Source organism: Eriocheir sinensis, chromosome 53 (assembly GCF_024679095.1).
Source record: "Eriocheir sinensis breed Jianghai 21 chromosome 53, ASM2467909v1, whole genome shotgun sequence".
Lineage (NCBI taxonomy): Eukaryota > Metazoa > Arthropoda > Malacostraca > Decapoda > Varunidae > Eriocheir > Eriocheir sinensis.
The window spans coordinates 9,922,599-9,934,938 of record NC_066561.1 but is presented as its reverse complement, the minus strand read 5'-3'; the positions used below and the strand labels follow the sequence as shown (position 1 = coordinate 9,934,938).

Genomic DNA, 12,340 nt, shown 5'->3' with positions numbered 1-12,340 from the left:
TCACGCCCGCCTCGCGCCGCTATGCATGAAGCGTCCTCTCATGCGCGATTATTATGTAGAGTACGTGACCCTACTTGCCAGATTTCGTACGGCGCCTCTCTCTCTCTCTCTCTCTCTCTCTCTCTCTCTCTCTCTCTCCACGTGGAACGCAAAACAGCTGTCTTCTTTCCGCTGTGTTCGGTTCATCTTTCAGCGAGATGGAGTGAGGTAGCGTGTGCCAAAGCCGTAGCCAGAAACCCGGGGCAGCCGCTCGCACGCACGCACACACACTCTCTCACACACACACACACACACACACTCCCTCCGCCCCCTTCCCCCCCTGTCTCCCTCCCGCACGCTCTCCGTCGCTGGCTGGCTCACACACACACACACACACACACACACAGCGGCACGCCTCGAAACACAGACACGCACGATCTCTACGTACACACACACACACACACACACACACACACACACACATCCTCTCCCCCTCTCTTTCTCTCTCTCTCCCTCACCCCACGCAAATCCTCCAGCTCGTTAATCCCAAGATAATGCGAGTTACGGAGAAATCTAACACTGTATCCCTTATCAACGCATAACAGAAGAACGGCAGAACGGGATGCTTGAAAGAACGGAGAGCGAGAACCAGAGAACGTATACACTGACCCTTCCTCCCCTTCACTTCCCTTCCCCTTCCTGTGTGTCGCCCTGTCACGTTATTCATTCCCTCACGCCCTGCAGCCTTCCCAAGGGCGAGGGGAAGGGCGAAGGCGAGGCCAAATTCAGGACGAACTAAACACCTAAGACGTGGTGGCCGTGTGTGTGCGCGCGTCTGTGTGTGTGTGTGTGTGTGTGTGTGAAGGCCGAACACCACGGGGCTCCCTCAGCAACGGCCGTGTGTGTGTGTGTGTGTATGTGTGTGTGTGTGTGTGTGTGTGATTTTCGTACACGTCCTGTTTACTCTTTCCAGTTGGGTAAGATCCTGTTGTTTACATGTAGGACAAAGACCGTGTGTACACATAACAAGAACCCGCACATACACACACATGTAAACATCCAAACCGCACAAGCAAAGGGACAAAAAAATAAATAAATATGTGTAGAAAAAAAAATCACGACCGCAAAACAATTCTCGTAATAATATAATTTGAAAGCATCACGTTTTTCATGGGAATTTCTTTCGTTTCGTACACATGAATAATTTGTTTATACGTTAACGTCCCACATTGTTTAAACACACACACACACACACACACACACACACAGTCGGCGTGCCAAAGAATACATTAACCTCGCCCAGAGCAGCCCCACACAGCGTCTTCCCTTTAGCCGTGTAATTACCCGACACACGGAAAGTAACGTAATGAAAAGGAGCAATTCAGGCGGGAAGGGAAGCCGAGGAACTGTCAAGGGGGCGTGATGGGTGGGACCGTCCACTCCTTCGCCTCCACGCCGGGAAGTCCTTCGCTTGAAAAAAGTAATTCAGGTGAGGAAGAAAACGCGGCACTCCTGGGCGAGGGCGAGACAGTCAGACCACTTCCCTAAAATCCTCAACGCCCTTCACCTAAGTGGCAGGTAGACACTTCATGCCACTGAGGGCACGAGCTACACGGCACGACCCAATTAATCGATCACCCCGAGACGCCATCCCGGGGGTTCCTCCAAGCATCTCCCTGCAGACACCTTTCCCATGCCAAGTACCTCCCGGCAGGATCTATCGGCTTGCTCTAGCCACGAGGTTTGTGGGCGCTCCCTTGGCCTCCTCCACTCTGGGTTGTCTCTTTCAGAAACAACCTGGCGAGCAGGGTTGGTTTTGTGGTAGCCGGGATAGGCTTCCATGGACTATGCAGCTAATAATCCTTGATTCAATCTCAAGGAGTTGTCGCCGATTTGACACACTGCCATTCCAACATCCCAGCGATACCCTACGACTGCGAAGACACTTATTACCACAAGCATCTATTTGCCTTTCGTCACGGAGTAATGTTCATGTGCCATGGCTCTCAGGGGGGTGAGTAGCCAATATGGGATGGGAAGGGAAATGTCCTGAGGGTAATAAAAGGGAAGGAGAGTGAGGCGCCTTCCCTAAGCCCTTCATTCCCTGAACCCAGACGCTGGCAAACTCTGTATCACTATGGACATCAGCATTTACACTTCAATGTCAAAATCACCAAGTAGTAAAGTATATTGTTATGTTCTCGCTTGGTCCACTTAGAATTGTTTTCCTAGAACGCTCCATATGTTTTCCTTCCTTTGCCTTACCTATAATATAACCAAAGTGTAAGTGCATGACTGAGTACAATATTCCTAAAGACTGTGAAGGTTACGTCTCGAAAATGTCAGGTAGGGAAGTAAACCAAAGTGCTTCCTCGCGTGATCCTTTTATTTACGAAAAAAAACCCAATAACGTATCATCAGGTAACTTGCACCTGCCTGCCTCGGGGACTTGATCAGCCCAACACGCAGCAGACAGGCAAACACATGACCCACGAAAGTGTAACACATCACACGTGCTTTATACAATTCCACACTACATATATATATAAAAAATAAATAATGCTAGTAACAGAAGCATTAATAATCATCCACGTCAAATTAGCTCTAGTAGTATATTCAATTACAGTTGTGAGTTTCTTGGCCATTCACTTCCTCTCACCATCATCACAGTTTTCAGGAAAGTCGACAAAAGAAACAGACTGATGGACTGAATGACTGACTGACTGACACGCGGCTACAGTGGTTCACTCGGCTACAGTTGTGGGTCTCGCCCCTACCAACACAAACATAGAGGGTGAAATAAACAACGGAAACACTGGCTAATATACGTATGCCAACACAACGGTGAATGAATGATTACAAGAAGAGCATCTGAGCAAAGTTACGAACACTATCCATGAAAATGTCCCAAAAGTTATAAAGAACGTTTCCAAAAATCGCATCTGAGCTAAATTATGAACACCATCCATGAAAATGTCCCAAGAAGTATATAAAAAAATCCCAATCGGTGCATTTGAGCTAGATTATGAAAATCTTCCATGAAAATGTCCCGATAATTATAAAGAACGTTTTCAAAAGTCGCATCCGAGCTAAATTATGAACAACCTCAATGAAAATGTCCCAAGAATTATGAAAAACGTTTCCAAAAATCGCATCTGTGCAAAATTATGAACACTATCCATGAACATGTCCCAAGAATTATAGAAAATCATCTAATAGTCTAACCATTATCCAGGAAAATTATCAAAAAATTATATAGAGAAAAAAAGGAAAGTACAATTATATTCCTACATTCAACTTGGACGACGCGCTCTTGATACAATCCTTTCAACGTCTACCGAACACAACACTGGTGGCTGGATCGAAATCAACGACCAAAGAATTAAGAAAGAAAAATATCATACTTTTGCAACCCAGAATCCAGTTTATTTGTTACTGCAAGATCATATAAGTGCATCAACCCATAGAATCATAAGTACTATCATAATTCTATTGTTACCCGTGAGTCAATTAACATATAATCAATTTACTTCGTCAAACTACTGAGTGTCATCAATAAGAACACTAATTTTTGCAACTACCGAGTCCAGTTCAATCACGGTTACTATTCTTTACAAACCAAGTAGTGCCATTTGTTTTCGTCATACCAGAATTCCACTTTTAAACGTCAATCTATTCGCAAACTGATTTACAAACCGGTTATATCTGGAAATCCCTTTTACGACCTCAATTTTACTTTTAAATTTCAATCTATTCGCAAACTGATTTACAAACCGGTTATATCTAGAAATCCCTTTTACGACCTCAATTTTACTTTTAAATTTCAATCGATTAGCAAACTGTTTCACACACCGGTTATATCTGGAAATCCCTTTTACGAACTCAATTTTACTTTTAAATTTCAATCTATTCGCAAACTGATTTACAAACCGGTTATATCTGGAAATCCCTTTTACGACCTCAATTTTACTTTTAAATTTCAATCGATTCGCAAACTGATTTACAAACCGGTTATATCTGGAAATCCCTTTTACGACCTCAATTCTACTTTTAAATTTCAATCGATTAGCAAACTGTTTCACACACCGGTTACGTGACATCTGGAAATTCCTTTACGAACTCGATTCTACTTTTAAATGTCAATCGATCAACAAACTTATTCACACACCGGTTAAGTAATGCAACTGGAAATTCCTTTAGCGAACACAATTGAGCAGCTCTCCCCAGCCACGTCCCTCTGTGAACTGAAGGGCGGGAGAGGGGGATGGAACACAAAAACAACACATAAAACTGCCTCCCTCTCACCTCACCCATTGCTCCCCAAAAATTATCACGTCTCGTCTTCACCCTGTCGCATAACATCACCCTAAAGGAAATACAACAGGAGAAATCATAAAGTCCACGGAACGGAAAACTCTAAACAAATAAATATCCATTTTTTCTCTCTACTTAACGTTACATGAGAAATAATTAATGATAAACGTTTTTGTCTCTGCATTTTTTACTTCACTTCGCTTCCTTTTCCTTCCCTATTCTTTCTTTCTTCAAAACGTTTCCCTTCCCGTCCTTTCTTAACGCTTTCCCTTCCACTCCTTTCCAACCTTTTCTTGTCTCTTAAATCTTTCTCCTTTCCTACGTACCTCTTCCTTCCTCTAACTCTATTTACCTCTCACAACGTACATCTCTCCTTTCTCTAACTCTTGTACCTCTCACAATGTATTTATCTCACGTACGTAAGTTAACACACGGAGGAAGACAGACACAACTCATGACGCAAGACTCGAAAAATATAAATGTATGTACCTACGCATGTATAATGTATAGCAGTATGTCAGGTAGTACGGTACGAATAGACGCCGGCAAAGTCCCTCCCCTAAGACCCGCCGATCCCCTTCCTAACAAACACTCCTGGATGCTTTATAGGTCGTCCTTTCTGATCCCAAAACAAGAGGTGGGGTTGGACGGGTCGTAGGGGATCAACATTGGCGTCGCCGATAGTGTTTTGTCTCGTATGCTTCATTACGTCACTTTGTATACAGCTTTTAACTTTGTCTCTACGAAGCTAATGAGTGTGAGACAGACAGACACTGCTTTGTGAGACACCGATAAAGAGAGAGAGAATTGCTCATTATCCAAAGTTATGAGAGAGAGAGAGAGAGAGAGAGAGAGAGAGAGAGAGAGAGAGAGAGAGAGAGAGAGAGAGAGAGAGAGAGAGAGAGAGAGAGAGAGAGACAACCCGAGTTCCTAGAGGTAGCGTGTGTGAGGATGGGTCGAGGATTGGAGGAAGGGATGGATGAAGGGACTAGGGAGGGATGGAGGGAGATTGATGGAGGGAAAGGGAGAGATAAATGGGAATGGATACAGGAATGGAGGGAGGGAGGAATGGATAAATGGATGGAGAATGAAATGGAGGGATGGAGGGAAGGGTGGAGGGGAAGGGAGGGATGGAGGGATTTAGTATACAAGGAAGGGAATATATTCTAAGCACTATAACATCACGACTAAGACTACACACACACACACACACACACACACACACACACACACAAACACACGCTATTTGTATTCTTTATGTCTACACAGCACCTTTCCCGGGCCGGTCCTTCCTCGCCTCACCTTCAAGTAGAAAGTAATTGATATAAACGAAGGTAAACTCAGGTCACTAAGGGTTCTTGCCCCAGTGGTATATGAATAACATGCAAAATACGATATCTTCTTCGCTTACTCACAAATGTTCCTCTTTTCAGTTATTATGATGGTGGTTTTCGGCAATGTTCCAAGCTCTCCCAAAGTAAGAAGCGTCAATTATTACCAACTCAAAAATATAAGAGGGAAATTACTGTATCATCGCTTACTCACATATGTTCCTCTTTTTAGTTATTATGATGGTGGTTTGAGGCAATGTTCCAAGCTCTCCCAAAGTAAGAAGCGTCAATTATTACCAACTCAAAAACCATCAGTCGCTCCTAAACGGTTATTCGCTTTCGTTAAAATCCATATTCATAACCTTCACAAACGTTTAGGCTTCTTCTGCATCTTTTTCCACAAACTCCACTTCCACTTACTCTTATTTTGACCTACTTGCGTTATACAATTACCAACATAAATTTGATACGTTGCCTAAGTAATGAACTAGTATGAGTGGTTCATGGAAAGCTTGCAGGGAAGGGGGTTTGGCCGACAGGTAGAGTTGGGACTTATCTGAAGGGAGTGACGAAGAAGGGGAGAACTTGTGACAGTGGAATTAGAATATACACAAATTTGTAAGGATAACAGATTGTGTTGAAATTAATTACAGGAAGGGAGAGCTTGTGACACTGACAATCGAATACAAGGCAGTTTTAATGGGGAATAGATTGTGTGTTTAATTTTATCTCAGGAAGGGAGAGCTTGTGACACTGACAATCAAATACAAGGAAGTTTTATGGGGAATAGATTTTGTTTGATTTTATCTTAGGAAGGGAGAGCTTGTGACACTGGCAATCGAATACAGCGAAGTTTTTAGGGAGGGTCTGAATTTTTTCAATAATTATATCTGGTTTTGATTCGACTGGCGTATGAAGAGGTATTTTGTTTCTTGATTAGGGGAGTCTTTGTCTTGTTGCAATCTGGAGGTAGTTTAGGTACTCATCGGCGTGACTGTAGGAATAAATTGTGTTTCTTAAATCGCTCTTCCTTTGTTCTTGTTCCTATAGTTTTCTTTCCCAAGCATCATGAGATTATTTAGTAAGGTTCCCACATACGAAGAGATTGTTTCGTAATTCTTTCTTTCTCTTCTCTTGTTCCTATAGTTTTCTTTCCCAACATTATGAGACTATTCAGTAAGTTTTCCGCATACGAAGAGATTGTTTCGTAATTCTTTCTTTCTCTTCTCTTGTTCCTTTAGTTTTCTTTCCCAAGCATCATGAGATTAATAAGGTTCCCACATACGAAGAGATTGGTTCATAAGTTGTTTTTTCTCTACTCTTGTTCCTTTAGTTTTCATTCCCAAGCATCATGAGATTATTCAGTACGCTTTGCAATTACGATCAGACTCTCTTAATTTGTTCTTCCTCTACTCTCGTTCCCTTAGTGTTCTTTACCAAGCATCCACATATCATTTAGTACGGTTTCCACACACAAAGCGAGATTAGGTAGAGTATCATGAGAATCGACAAGGCCCATTCACTTCACACTAAGCTCATCCCAGCGAGTCTAAAAGCAATGCTCGTCGTATGGAAACAGCTTCGTCCCTTTACATATAACCCGTGAATCGTAACTGTGCATTTGATTATATATATTTTTTCCCTGTGGGCGAGAACATGCAAAAAGAGGGCGTGTCGTGACGGCCAGAATAAGCGGCGTGACGAAGCTCTTCCATACTGAACACTTTTTTTTAGTCAGTCGCTGAATGGAGCAACTTTTTTATTAGTGTTTTTTTAAGCTAGTGGAATGTACCGACCCAATAGTGTGACCGACTAGTGATTTTTTTTTCTTTTTTAGACAGCTGACTTTTGGGGTTTCTCTCGTTCCTCTCCTTCCTTTCTTTGTCTTTCCTGTTGTGTTATTTCTTTCATTTTTTGGTGGTTTTGCTTCTCTCACACAAACACACACACACACACGCACATACAATGGTTTACCTATATGTGCTTCAGTGTTCTTCCTTCTTATGTTGCATTTTTTTTTTTTAATCTAGTCGAAGAAAATCAGTAAAAAGAACATAACTAAGAGGGAGATAACACACACACACACACACACACACACACACACACACACACAGAACTAAAACCAAATAAATTCCGAACAAAAAACCAAAAACTATAATTTCACACGAACGACAAAAACAAGATACAATTTTAAGACTAATAAATAAACACCCAGAAAATAACAAACAAAAAAAAGCTTTCCCAATACTCAAAAACGATCCAGTAAACGAAAATTAATCATCACCAACAAAACGATAAATCAGAGAAGGGAGGAAGGATAAACGGAAATTACAATAGAAATCATAACAACAATCAACAACTAAGGAATACGGCTGAGGCAAGAACTAGCCATAAGGACCCCCAATGGCTATCTGGCTGACTGATAGCTGGCTGGCTGGCTGGGTAAAGACGGTTCATCTAGACCTCTCCCAACACTCTTCGCAACACCAAACGTTTCAACACCAGCACAGAGGACCGAGCCAACTGTCACATCACTAAACGTCTCTAACACTCGTCAACGTTCACCTGAGCACCAGCAGCGCACCTGTACCTCCCTCTCCCACGCAGGTATATAAGAAACAGGTGTTAGTGAGTCCTGTCCTCGCAGCCCTGCCCTACTCCGCGACCACCTCGTGACCAAATTAACTGTGAGACTAACTAACAGACATCCTGACAGTGAGATATGGTGGGTGGGTGGGTGGGTGGGCGTGTGGGTGTCTGGGGCTTGGCGGGCTCAGTAGCGGTAGATGGAGAACTTGTGTCGTCTCTTAATGTGTGTCTTCACGTGGCTTTTCTGGCTGGCCGAGTAGGTGCATTGCGGACACTTGAATGGCTTCTCCCCCGTGTGGGTTCGGATATGCTTCTCCAGCGAGGACGGGTAGTAGAAGCCCTTCCCGCAGAACTTGCATTGGTACTGAGGCGCGGACGAGAGGGCGTTAGGGTTCAAATCCATGTCTTGGAGGATCCTGCTCACCTCGTTGTCGTCCTCCTCGCCCTCCTCCTCCAGTGGGTGCAGGGCGTGGGTGGCCAGGGCAACCTGCACCAGCCCCAGCCTGCGCACCACGCCCACGCCCACACCCAAACCCTAGAAGAGAGAAATAACTAGCGTCAACATTCCATTCCGTCCTTAGAGAAACCAAGCGATCCTTCTCACTGCCCTGCCTGCCTCTCGCCTCGCCTCGCTCCTGCCCTAACCTCTCCTTCCGCCTCTCTCTCCTCTCCTCTTCGCTTCCCTCCACAAGAACACACAAAGTTGCCTCATCCATCATCTCCTATTGGAGAGTGTCACTACACGACCCTCATCCATCACACGACATCTGTATTCCACCCGAAGCCTCGTCGCTGCACACCGGCGCCAGATTACCGTACTCAAGAACCTCGCTTTTCCCGGTTTTTGAGCCATAGCAAGTGCCAAAAAGCACCAATAATTAAACATTTTAACGATAACTATGTATGAAAGCAGTAATTGGGGTCGAAAAGGCAGTTTTGGGGTCGGAAATCGGGAAACATTGGAGGCTGAGTACAACAATCTGGCACCGTTGCACCGTCGCCCCCGGCCCCTCACACCCTAAACTTCGCCTAACGACAGTCCGGCCGCTTCACCCCGCCACAACTTCACGCCGCGTTGCTGGACTTTCTTGTTTACTTCGAACTTCATGGCACCACGCTCGTTTTTCAGCCTCGATTCCCGTCCCCGAACTTCACGAGTCCTTCAGTTTAACGCAACGAGCTGCAATTAATTTTCTCATTCGCTCCACATGTAACCTTCGTTGTATAATCACACTCTGTACTGCCTGGGGGGTTGGGATGGCATGCTCCTCCCTTCTCCTTTGTTGTTTACTTGCAACAATAAACAATCAATCCATCAATTTTATCCACTTCAAACTTCGCAACACTTCCACTCAAACTCCACCTGCATAGCTTCCTCGGCCACGCACGGCAGCATATCGATTCCAAACTTCATCATATCACGCTTTAGTAACTATATTCATCCACATGGCGTCCCTCACACCCCTCATCCACCCTCATCCACTGCTATTCCTGTAAGCACGTAATCCAATTAGTGTCACGTGCGATTTAGGTTCAGAGGCTTTAGGCTTGTACCCACCCCTACTGCAATATTAATCTCTCTCTCTCTCTCTCTCTCTCTCTCTCTCTCTCTCTCTCTCTCTCTCTCTCTCTCTCTCTCTCTCATCCACTCGGTCCTTTCCACAGCGTAATGTCATCCATCAGTCATCCACCAATTCATCAATCCCCCTCTATTCCCTTCATACCCACTAAATAATATCACCCACTTCATCCATACTCCACACCCCTCAACCCCGCCATCAGACACCCACGCAAACCAATACACATCCACCCACGCCCTCCCCCAAGCCTCCCAGCGACGGCCACAAGGCGACAGGGAGCGCGGCATGGCTTCCTTTCCTTCCCTCAGCTTTAGAGTCACAAGTTGTGCTGATGTTGCGGCCACACTGACTCCCTATCGCTTTGTTGTGCGTCCTGGCTCCCTCCCCCTCGCCTCCCCTTCCCTTCCCTTCCCTCCTCCCACTCCTCTCTTTTGTCTTTACATGTGGCTCGCTTCTCCTTCCCGTCCCCTGCACTTGGTGGTGGTGACGTGATTTTTCTATTTTTGTTCTTTTTAGGGAGAATACCAAGGAAGGGATGAAAAGAGTCCAGCATGTTACTTTTACGTGTATGAATGGAGCAAAAGATGCCAGAAAGTGAATGAACGATGTGGTGGTGAGTGTGGTGGTGGTGGTGGTGGAAGGAGGGTCAGGGATACACTTTGACTCCTGTATAAAGTAGTTTATTTACAATGTACAGTAACAGCTCAGCGGCGGACAGTGGCCACGTGAGGCGATGAGGTATGTGTTAGGAGGCGCCGCCCTCTGTAGCACCATCGCGCCCGCTACTGCAGGTGCGGGGCGGGCGGCGCGGGCGGGGCGGGCGGGGGCGGCATGTGGACGCGAGCCAGGTGGTTCTTGAGGTGCCAGCTCTGGGAGCCGCGCCACGGGCACAGGTGACACACGTACGGCTTCTCACCCGTGTGGGAGCGCATGTGTCTCGTCAGCTCGGCGGGCCGCATGAAGCCCCGCCCGCACAGGTAACAGGTGCGGTCCCAACGCCGCGGCGCCCCGCCGCCTGCCAACTGCGGAAACACCTAGGGAGGGAGACAGACACCTACTGTAATGAGGCGGTTATGGGGGGAGCAACCACGACTGTCCGCCTGCCTGGGGGTGCTCTGGCCCGGTCCTGGGGTTTGGGGGGGCGGGCATTAGCTGCGGGTGGTGACGCAGCATGTGGCACCGCAGCTGCACGGATTGCGCAGCGCGGTAAGGACACACGGAGCACGCGAAAGGCTTCTCCCCCGTGTGGATGCGTACGTGGCGCAGGAGCTCCGAGGGCCGCTTGAAGGCCTTGCCGCACACGGGGCAGGTTCGGTCCCAGCGCAACACGGGCTCTGCGCACACACCCGGCCACACCTCACTCCCCTGCACCCCCGGCACCTAGAACGAGACAAGGCCGCGTCACTACACAGCGAAAACCAAGGAACATGCTGGCGGCGGCGTGGGGCAGGCGTGCTACTACTGGCCGTCGAGGGCCGCGCTGGACACCAGGTGACGCCGCAGCAGGTGGGCCTTGAGGTGGACGGCCTGCGTGCCGCGGTAGCCGCACAGCGGACACTGGTACGGCCGCTCGCCCGTGTGGGTGCGGAGGTGGCGCGTGAGCTCGGCCGGACGTGCAAAAATTCTCTTACACACAGGACAAGTACGATCCCACCTGATGGCCGGCAAAGCGGAACTGCCCTGGAAGCAGCGCCCCCACAGCCCAACACCACCGCCCTCACACACCTACAGGGAGAGAACAGAGAGAACATGGGTGAGAAGGGACGTTCCTCACCCATCCTACACAAGCCTTAACTACCACCGCTCTCACTCCTCCCCTTCTCCCGCTACACAACATCAACTAGCAGAACCACTTCTCACTCTGTCACCCCTGAACTCTGAGTCTGTGTGGCACGTACGGTCCCCGGGCGGTCAGGGCGTTGGGTGGACTGTGTGGCGGCGGGCGAGATGCGATTTGACATGCGTGGCTTGAACGGCCCGATAGGGACAGAGGGGACACGCGTACGGCCTCTCTCCAGTGTGGATTCGCAGGTGGCGTTGCAGCTCTGAGGTCTTGGGGAAAACTTTGCCACAAACAGCACACATGAGAGGACCCGCGGCCCTGGTGGCTTGGGCGGTGACAGCGACCAGCCCGTGAGACCAGACACCGCGCCCAGGACCCACCTAGAAGAGAGAGAAGGCACGTCACCACATCACTCACACCTGCTGCTGCTGATGCTCCTGCTGCTGCTGCACCCATCAACACCACACACTTATCTGGCTTCCCTCCATGTGTCTCCCCGCCCCGCCCCGGCCCCTGAGCGCCCCGTGTGTCGTGTGTGTGCGTGTGTGTCAGTGCGCGGCGTCGGGCACGAGCTCCTTGTGTCGTCGCTGCAGGTGGCTCTTGAGGTGGTGCTTCTGTGTGGCGCGGTAATCACAGAAGGGACACCGGTAGGGCCGCTCGCCCGTGTGTGCCCGCAGGTGGATGGCCAGCTGGGAGGGCGTCTCGCAGTGCTTGCCACAGAAGCGGCAGCCGTGGTCGGGGCCCCCGTCCTCGGGGGGGACATA

General features: G+C 47.8%; 1 protein-coding gene and 1 long non-coding RNA gene across 7 annotated transcripts in view; both read right to left on the bottom strand.

Moving 5' to 3' along the window:
* LOC126983360 (protein tramtrack, beta isoform-like) overlaps positions 1-12,340 on the bottom strand; it is a 76,948-nt gene that overhangs the window by 33,448 nt on the left and 31,160 nt on the right. The window lies entirely within an intron of this gene.
* LOC126983365 (uncharacterized) lies at positions 2,348-4,133 on the bottom strand. The gene is made up of 2 exons (XR_007735817.1): positions 4,017-4,133; positions 2,348-3,938 (listed from the first exon to the last, which is right to left on the bottom strand). It is a non-coding gene; the product is annotated as an uncharacterized LOC126983365 (long non-coding RNA).